Below are 9208 nucleotides of genomic sequence, written 5' to 3'. Positions count from 1 at the left end.
GATATACGGTTTTCTGAGAGCACACATCCGAAGCACACGGACAGAAAGTGGCTGTCACAGCATGTGAGTACTAAACTAAGTTCTCATTCACACACAAGTTTACTTAAAAACACACGAGTTACAAAAACAGTCGGTTATGTCTGTGAAGATAAACAGCAGGGAAATAAATCGCATGTGTATATTAGATCTGTGTGGCATCAGCAATATACAGTAAATAAATCAATAAATGCACTGCTCTCTTGTCTCCTCTGAGGCTGGGACTCTAAATATGTGCTCATCTGTGCAGCCAAAGACAGAACAGTTAGCATGTTTTGCTCAAACTTTCGCCATGGCGTTGTCGCTTGCAAAAAAATATAATGACGGCGCCGTGGGTGGAAATTTACAGATTAAGGGGTGGTAATATTATAATGAGATCCCTTTGCAACGTCACCAAGGGAGCGAAATCTGACGCGCTCGTTTTTTCAGACGCTTGCAGAAAAAGGCTTAACAAAACAAAGTTACTGGGTTAATCTTTTTCACGTTTCCTTGGTTGGTAGATGCACCGGGGACCTGATTATAGCACTTAAAACCTGGAAAAGTCAGATTTTCATGATATGTCACCTTTAAAGGATTCACAAACATTTATACATCTTCAACGGTGTTAACAAGTAAAATGCTTATGTTTTAGATGCTGTCAATACGTTAATGTATATTTTAGTGTCTGTGAAAACATATGAAACTCTATGGGCCAGACTTACAGATTAACAGGGCAAATTAGCATGAGAGCGCAATCCCATAAAAGCGCAGATGGGAGTGGAAAGTTCTGCAGGTGATCTACTGACAAAGCGCAAATTAAAGAACTCGGACACAACCAGAAAATTTCCATATTGAAAACACACTTTTTGGGGTGTTAAATAATGGCGCAGTAAATTGTCTGCAAACATTGACATTACATTTACATTTATTCATTTTGCAGACGCTTTTATCCAAAGTGACTTACAATTGACAAATACAACAAGTGATTCATCATAAAGAGACAAATAAACACAGGAAGTGCTCGTAATACAAAGTTTCAGACATCATCCAGATTAGTACAAGAACGGAGGGATTAAGGAAAGTGAAAGCAGAGGGTTTTTGTTTTTTGTTTTTTATTAGGATGCAGTCAAATGTTGATGGAAGAGATGAGTTTTCAGAGGCATCACTCACCAACCTCAGGCTTCTGGAGGGGATGTAGATTCGTAAGAGTGAGAGGAAGAGGAGGGTATGGAGCCTATGGCTGTTCTGTATGCAAGCATCAATGACTTGAACTTGATGTGAGCTGCAACCAGTAGCCAGTGCAAGGAGATAACGATGTTTGATTGCACATGATGGAAGTCCAGACATGAGAGCATTGCAATAGTCAAGCCTAGAAATGACAAGGGCCTGGACAAGTTGTGTAGCATGCTCCATTAGGAAGCACCTGATCTTTTTGATGTTGTGCATTGCAAACCTGCATGAACTTGCTGTCTTTGCAATGTGGTCCTTGAAGGTCAGCTAGTCATCAAAGATTACTCTGCGATTTCTGACCTTGATGGGGTAATTGTTGATGAATCTAGAGTCGGAGTGGCAGGGAAGACGAAAAGCTCAGTCTTTGCCAGGCTGAGCTGCAGGTGATGTTCTTTCATCCATGCCGAGATGTCCGCCAGGCAGCCTGATATCTGCGCAGCTGCCATTGGATCCTTTGGTTGAAATTAAAGATAGAGCATGTATGATGTGTATCATAAGCATAGCAATGGTAGAAGAAACCATGTGCTTGTATGATGAGTCCCAGTGATGCACTGTATATGAAAAAGAGGAGGGGACCAAGAACTGATCCCTGATGAACCCCTGTGACCAGTTGATGTGCTTTGGATACCTCCCTTCCCCAGGCATCCCTGAAAGACCTACCTGTGAGATAAGATTAAAACCAGAGAAATGGAGTTCCTGTGATGCCCAGTGATGAGAGGGTGGATAGAAGAATCTGATTATTCACAGTGTCAAATGCAGCAGATAGATCCAGCAGATTGAGAACTGATGATTTGGAATCAGCTTCTTTTTTTTTTTATTCTGTGAAACCTCTCATTTTTCTGAGGTGCAAACCTTAGTAAATCACATTGCATAATTCATTTAAATACTCCTCTCTAAATTTTGCATCTATAAGGGAAACTCCAACAAATGCAATTTTTCACTGTGTGTCTTTAGTAAATCCTGACAGTAGATTTTTTGATGCCAAAAGAGGGTCTGCAAGTGTGCAGTCTATTAGTAAATCTGCTCCTATCTGTGCTAAAACCACACTTTACGTACAAATACAAATGTGATCACAGATGCGCCTCATTTGTACATTATCTCTCACCCGAACACTTTCTGAATATTGTGCCAGTGTGAAATCAGATGCAATATGAATTTATTTACAAACGTTGTCCGAACCACATCATCTAGTCTAAATAGGCTGAAATACTCAAATCGTCCCTGAGCAGAATGAGATTAGATGGTTTCTAAAAGGTCTTCTGCATCCTGTGTCCCTTTACTGCAAATGTGCACTGTCATCTATTAGACAAACATATTTCAATGTGTGGAACACAAAGGTGCGGCACAGAAGAAAGTCATCTCAGCGTGCAGGTTGGCCAGAAGCCTTTTTTAATCAGAATCAATGACCTCAGTAGGAACGGCACATTGGTTTGCACTTAGCACTTTTGTCTGAAGTTGTGTTTTTTTGCATTTATCGTCCAGGTCACAATGTGGCCCGAGAATAGAGATGCCTGGGCTGACAAAAGGTTTGCAGGAGACTTTTAATTTGAGAGGATAACTTCAGGTTGGTGGTATTAATATGACACTAGCTGATGCAATTCACAGAGCTTGTTCTCCAGAGCTCTCACGACCTTGTCAGCAGATCCCAGACATATCATAAGAGCTGCCTGGCTCTCTGAAAACTTTTCTTCAGCAGAAAAGACAACAGGAGTACATTGTGCTCTGGCAGACAATTAACAGCACTGTAACTTTCAGATGTAATATCAGACCTTTGCCTGATGTCATTTCTCATTTCTCTGAGGTGGTGGATCTGTTGGCAGTAAGTAGTGCCTAAGCCCCCTGATGAATTAGAATGTCAATCTGCATTAAAATTGAAAGCCAGTGATACCAGACATCAGGATATGCTCCATTATGTAGACCTGTGTCTACAGATACAGTGATCTAATAAATGCAGGGCTTGGAAAAATACAGGGCTGAAGTAAATGTTACAATGGAACATTCCCCTAGGATTGTTCGGTTTCAAACTGGCAGTAATTGTTTATGTCTTACTTGTTTATGATAGAAATTCAATTAGGAATTCATTCTCTTTAATTCTGCAAGAGACTGACTTCAAAGTTAATTCAATAGGAAAAGATAAAAATGTTTCCTTTGCTGCACCATGATAAGCGTATTAATTATGTAATTGCAGAGGAATTATGACAGTGATTAAAATGTTTACATTTTTCGCATGCTTGCTGTTGCTATTAAGATCATTCCTATTACAGGGTACTTTTGGGACTCTATGTACACATTTTGCTTTCAGATTGGCTTTTTATTCTTATGCTAAGTAGTGTAAAAAAAAAAACAATGGGCAAAGGTTGGTTATTGGCCGGTTAGCATGCGTTTTCCGTACAATGATGTAGCTCGCTGCTTAGTGCAATGCATCGTTGGAGAAATTAACCAGCTAGTCCAGCTGTTTTCTAAAAGCATAGCAACCGTCATTCAAATCATGTTAGTTCAACAATATAGAACTGTTGTCAATGATGTTACACTGGTGTTAGTAATAACTTAGTTTAGGATAAAATTAAAAATTAATTAGTTCAAGATCAAATTCCTGTAAATAATGAACATGGCATCACAGGACTGCCTAACTGTTTTTGCTCTCTGTTGTTTTGCCTAATGAATGTCATATTCTGAGTCACGAGCCATACTCACATGTACATTCTTCAGAAATGGTGCTTATATTCGCTTGACAAACTGAAAGGCGTAGAATTACATTTTAGTTTTTATGCAAATGCTGGGTTGTTTCAACCCAATTTTGGGCCAAATATGGACTAACCCAACTTTTGGGTTAAAAATTCAATGTAAAAATTTAACCCAACGGTTGGGTTAGTCCATATTTGACCCAAAGTTGGGTTGAAACAACCCAGCATTGTTTAGAGTGTAGCTTGCTTATTTGCTCAAGAGCATTATCTATTTAAGTCCAAGTCAGATTAACTAGAAACTATGCTTATAAACCACAGGTCGAAAGCTAATTCCAGCCACATAAGTTTGTAATGTTGTTTGCAAATGTTCGCTGGAACTACAGTAGGGTGACTCTTTTTCCTAGACATGTCTTGGCCCGGATTTTAAATAGCTTAAAATGTCTGGGTTTGGCTTTCTTTTGGTCAATTATGTACAATGCCGGCACGCTATTGGTAAAACTACTTTTTAGTCATTACGTTCAACAAGTATGAAAGGCAGTTTAGAAATCCCAGCCAGGACATGTCCAGGAAAATGAGGACGTGCGGTCACCCTAGTGTAGTGGGTGAAATAACTGTTGAATCATTTTGGTAACAACAGAACTTGCCATAGTTAGCTAACAAGGATTTTGGGAAACAAACCCTTGGTTTTAACTACACCATCTGATTTTGAAGTATATTCAAATAAATGTTTTGCATATTTATAGGTGATATTTCATTATATCGTTGCAGATTTATTATAGTAATTCTGGAGAACTCTTAAAAGTGCCACTTTTCTTGTCACAGCTCAGCATCATCATGACATAATTTTTCCTGTGAATAATTAGTCACATCGCATTGTGGCTCAGGTGATTGGCTCAGAAACAGTTCAGGTATCCAGAACTGAGCAGCCATGATAGAAGATTTTAAATCACGTACTTCTGGCTAGTTCTGTGCCAGCTGACTAACTACCATTGAGATTAATGAAAATACTAACGGTCAGCATTCTTCAGGCATTATTTAGAGCTCCTTAAATAAATAAATTAAGTGAAGCTCTAACAAGCCTCTATTTCTACTGCTTTTCCCAATCTTTTCTTGTTACCATCCAGTTTCCTGTCTACATTAGACACAAAAATCAAAGCTTTCAAAAAATGTTTTACAAAGTGCCAGGAACCTTTTCCACTTATGGCTACTTCTCTGGTTAGTCTTCACTGTGGACCCAACAGTACGCTTCTATGCATCACTTTGCAATTAGCACCTCTCTATTCCAGCTTTCAGCTAACTTAGCCTTCACTCTTCTTGCTGAATGAATTTTCTTCTAAAAGACCAGACTCTTATGTAAGCAACAGAGCACCTGCCAGCCCTGATCTCAAGACAGCAGATGAGAGGCACATCAGTGATGTGATAACAGGCAGACTGGCAAATTCATGCCATCTTTTGATTTTTGAAAATGCAATTAATTAAAGAACCACAAATACAGAGGTAGGCGATGGCGCAAACATAAAATAAATTGGGGTTTGGCCCGAAGAGTTTCTTTTAATAAATATTGAAAGAGGACACACAATTCTAAAGAAACGACTTTTCCATTCAATTTAAAGGGGTCATATGATGCGATTTCAATTTTTCCTTTCTCTTTGGAGTGTTACAAGCTCTTGGTGCATAAAGAAGATCTGTAAAGTTGCAAAGACTAAAGTCTCAAAACCAAAGAGATATTCTTTATAAAAGTTCAGAGTTAACCACGCCTACCTAAAACGGCTCGTTCTAACACACCCCCACATACCTAGATCTGATTTAAACCACATAAACATATTTCATTACACCAAATACACAAAATAATGTTCTTTTTAGCAGCATCATATGACCCCTTTAATAATAATTTCACAAATATTCACGTAATAAAAATCAGTATTCACTGAGGAAAATTGTAGTGCACTTCGTTTGAGTTTAATAAAGCATAAATTCTCCATTAGCGATGCATGAAAAAGTGATAGAGTTTGCAAGGAAAATTAAGTCTGGTGTTACAAAAATAAGAGAATCAGAAAAATATTTTTTTCTGAGTGCATTTTTGATGGATGTCTGGAAAGTAATACAAGTTTGACTATGTAACTGAAGTATGCATTGCATCAGTATGAGGCTGTGATTGGTGCTATGCATTCAAACACACAGTAAAGTTGTTTAGTGGGTGAAGCTCCATTGCACCGCATGCAAGATTAATGGCTGCCTCTGGCCCTGAACCGCTAAGGCTAACAGAGACACCCTGGCCAGCACCGCACCATTTATAAATCAAGCTAAATGGATCAATATTTTCAGGACTATGGAGTATATGTAAAGTATAGAAACTCCTGTTTTAGGAAAGCCCATTATGAATGGGGATGAGTCACAACTTGTGGACCACCGAGGTTATTCTCTGACCCCTGTGTTCCATACAGTAAGACGGTCAATATAATTTCCATCTTTATTACAGTCTTTCGCTAAGATTTAAATTCTTAAGCCCTCACTAATCCTGCCTTATAGCTATAATTCTAGATTTAATGGATGAATGCTGATGTAATCACATAAAAAGTTCCTTTATAGCTCTGGTTTAATACTGTCTCGGAAGAAAAAAATATGAGGGATTTGTAAATATAGTAAATTTCTCATGAATTAGCTAATGTTGATACCTTACAAGTTTACTTGATCAATCATATAGAAAAGTACATTAGCGGGGGAACATTTGTACAAAATATTTAACGACTCATTTATATGTTTGTTTTTTTGGCCTTTATGCCACTTTTATTAATTCAGTGATGGAGAAAGGACAGGGAATGTTGCAGAGAAGGGACGAAATACATTTAGAAAATCCAGGTTTGAGCTCATATCTCAATGTATCAAGCAAGCATGTGCACTATCCACTGGCACTTTCACAGCTCCAACATATTTGTGCAAATTTGAGTGAAAAAAAATATTTGTTAGGATATTTCAACAAATTGGTGGCTAATGTGCATGAATGTATGCAGTTTCATTCATACCTATATGCTTACGTCACTCTGACAGTTAGGATTAGGAGTGGACCTTTATGCATGCTTTGTTTTGTTTTGTAAAAATTTTACATTTTCATATCAATCACGTCATACGAATTCATATGAAATCGCAACCTCATTAAATAGTAATGTTTTCTCATGAGATCATTTATAATTAGAAGCATTTAGTGACATTTTAATGTGTAATGGAAGTAGTAACAGATTTTTTCTTTTTTACGTACAAATCACATCAATTCATATGAAATCATAACATCATTAAACAGTAACATTTTCTCATCAGGTTTAACATTTATAGTCAGGCAAAATTCACAGGTTTAAACATTGCAATTGTCGCATTTAGCGACACTGTAGCGAAATTTTAAGTTGTGATGTAACGGAAGTAGCGGCAGCTCTTTTCTTACGTATTGTGACATTCATCCAAGTGAAACAGATTAATGAGTAAAAAAAAATGAATGAGGGCTTGCAGTCGCGTATAAGAAATAGATGGGGTTTATGCTGATGAAAAGACTGGAGTCCTGCATACTTAATACTTGGAGTTAGAGCATGCTTCAACGGAGAGAAAAAATTCTGCCATTTTTCCAGAAGATCCAGTTATGATATTTTTATTAAAAACTACAAGCTTGAAAGAAAAAAAATACGTTTAAAAATGATAGTATGCATGGATAACAATAACATGCATCTAGAAAATGTGGTGAATTACCATCTGTAATTCCAAATGTGTCTGCGAAGCCGAACACTCAAATTGACTTCAGAGTTGTCTGACTGGCTAAACGGTAACATCCTGCATTCAGATAGCAGTATTCCTGCCTAGGGCTGTCGCAGAAACGAGTGTGATTTCTCAAGACACCTGTTTCAGTGATATCTGTCAGGTAAGAGGGAAGTTTTCTGCGTGCCGTTCCATAAAAATTGCTTACGGCACCGTTAATACGCTCGCTCCTTCAAAGCGGTTGACGGGGCAGCAGCTATCTGCTACAACAACAGAACTGTGACCGAGTGGATATCACCTTATGTAGTTCATCAGTTCAAGTCAGAACAACTCTAAAGTTGGACTCTATGGTTTCGTGAAGAAACTTGTGAAAATAATGACCTATTTCGCATGTCCCAGATTTACCGAAGCCTTTCTCTCTATTGTGCATCTGTAATGCAGGTGATGGTGATTTATGAGCAGGAGTAAAGGATGTGCCTGAGATTTGATAATTTCCCCATACCCTTCAGCATCACACTCACCAGGGAGATAAGAGACTAGAAATATTGCCGGCGAGTGTTAAAACCTCGTGTGTGCTCTGATTATTTTGTCACTTTCTGTAACTGAATTCCTATTTGTCATGCTGGAGTCTACACTAATGTGAGGGGTGACCACGTTCCACAAGCTATCTCGCTTTTTCCTCTCAAGGCTGTGAAAAGAAAATGCCAGGGTTGCTTATATAGTTTCCTCAAATAAATTTTTTTCACTCTCTGAGGAAATGCGAGTGGTGTTTTCCTGTGGAAAACTCACAATGGTTTGCTGCCAGGGTTGCTATGAGGTTGCTAAGGTACTATGGGTGAGTGGTTTTTAGCATGTTACTAAGCGATTGCTATGTTATTGCGAGATGGTTGTTTACTCAAGTCAAAAGTGTGGTTCCTCCTTCATATAGAATTTTGTCCTGGTTTTATTTGCCAAATGTCAGACTGCTTGGAAAAGCAATAGCACACCCCAACAATTTGATGTATGGTTCATGTCTGTAGGGACATGAATAGCGAGTCGCATGCTGAATTTTAATACTTGGGATTGTGCTTTGTACTTTTGCTAAGTATGAGCAATAATAATAGCAATAGTTACCAGTTAATGTGGTAAACATTTAAAAAATGATATCACAACATTATTTTGATGAGTTCTTTTGACATAATGTTGATCATTACATCAACTTAAATTTGTAATTTAAACTGATTTCTTTGTTTATTGATTGTTTTTAAGTAACTTATTTTTTTAAGTAACTTAAGTAACAAAAATTGGGAAGTGGATTTCTAGTTCCTAGCATGCTTTTTATAGGACTGGGTATGGAGAACATTGGCAGAATATTGAAAGGAGAAAGTAGATTTAAATTATTATTATTATTATTATTATTAAATGGAAAGACCTGTTAGTGTTTGCTGTTATGTTTGACATTTAAAAGAGTTTCTGTTATTCAATTTTTTTTTTGATGCAAATTATTACATTCCTCTAACTCAATGTAACTCAAAAGATTAATGCAAAAAAAAAAAAAA

At 37.6% G+C, this 9208-nt stretch overlaps 1 protein-coding gene across 1 annotated transcript in view; it reads left to right on the top strand.

Moving 5' to 3' along the window:
• hs3st2 (heparan sulfate (glucosamine) 3-O-sulfotransferase 2) overlaps nt 1–9208 on the top strand; it is a 30425-nt gene that overhangs the window by 19628 nt on the left and 1589 nt on the right. The gene's annotated exons all lie outside the window — the stretch shown is intronic.

The sequence above is a fragment of the Sinocyclocheilus anshuiensis genome, unplaced genomic scaffold (genome assembly GCF_001515605.1).
Source record: "Sinocyclocheilus anshuiensis isolate Anshui unplaced genomic scaffold, SAMN03320099.WGS_v1.1 scaffold152, whole genome shotgun sequence".
Taxonomy (NCBI): domain Eukaryota; kingdom Metazoa; phylum Chordata; class Actinopteri; order Cypriniformes; family Cyprinidae; genus Sinocyclocheilus; species Sinocyclocheilus anshuiensis.
This window is presented reverse-complemented; position numbering and strand designations above follow the sequence as displayed.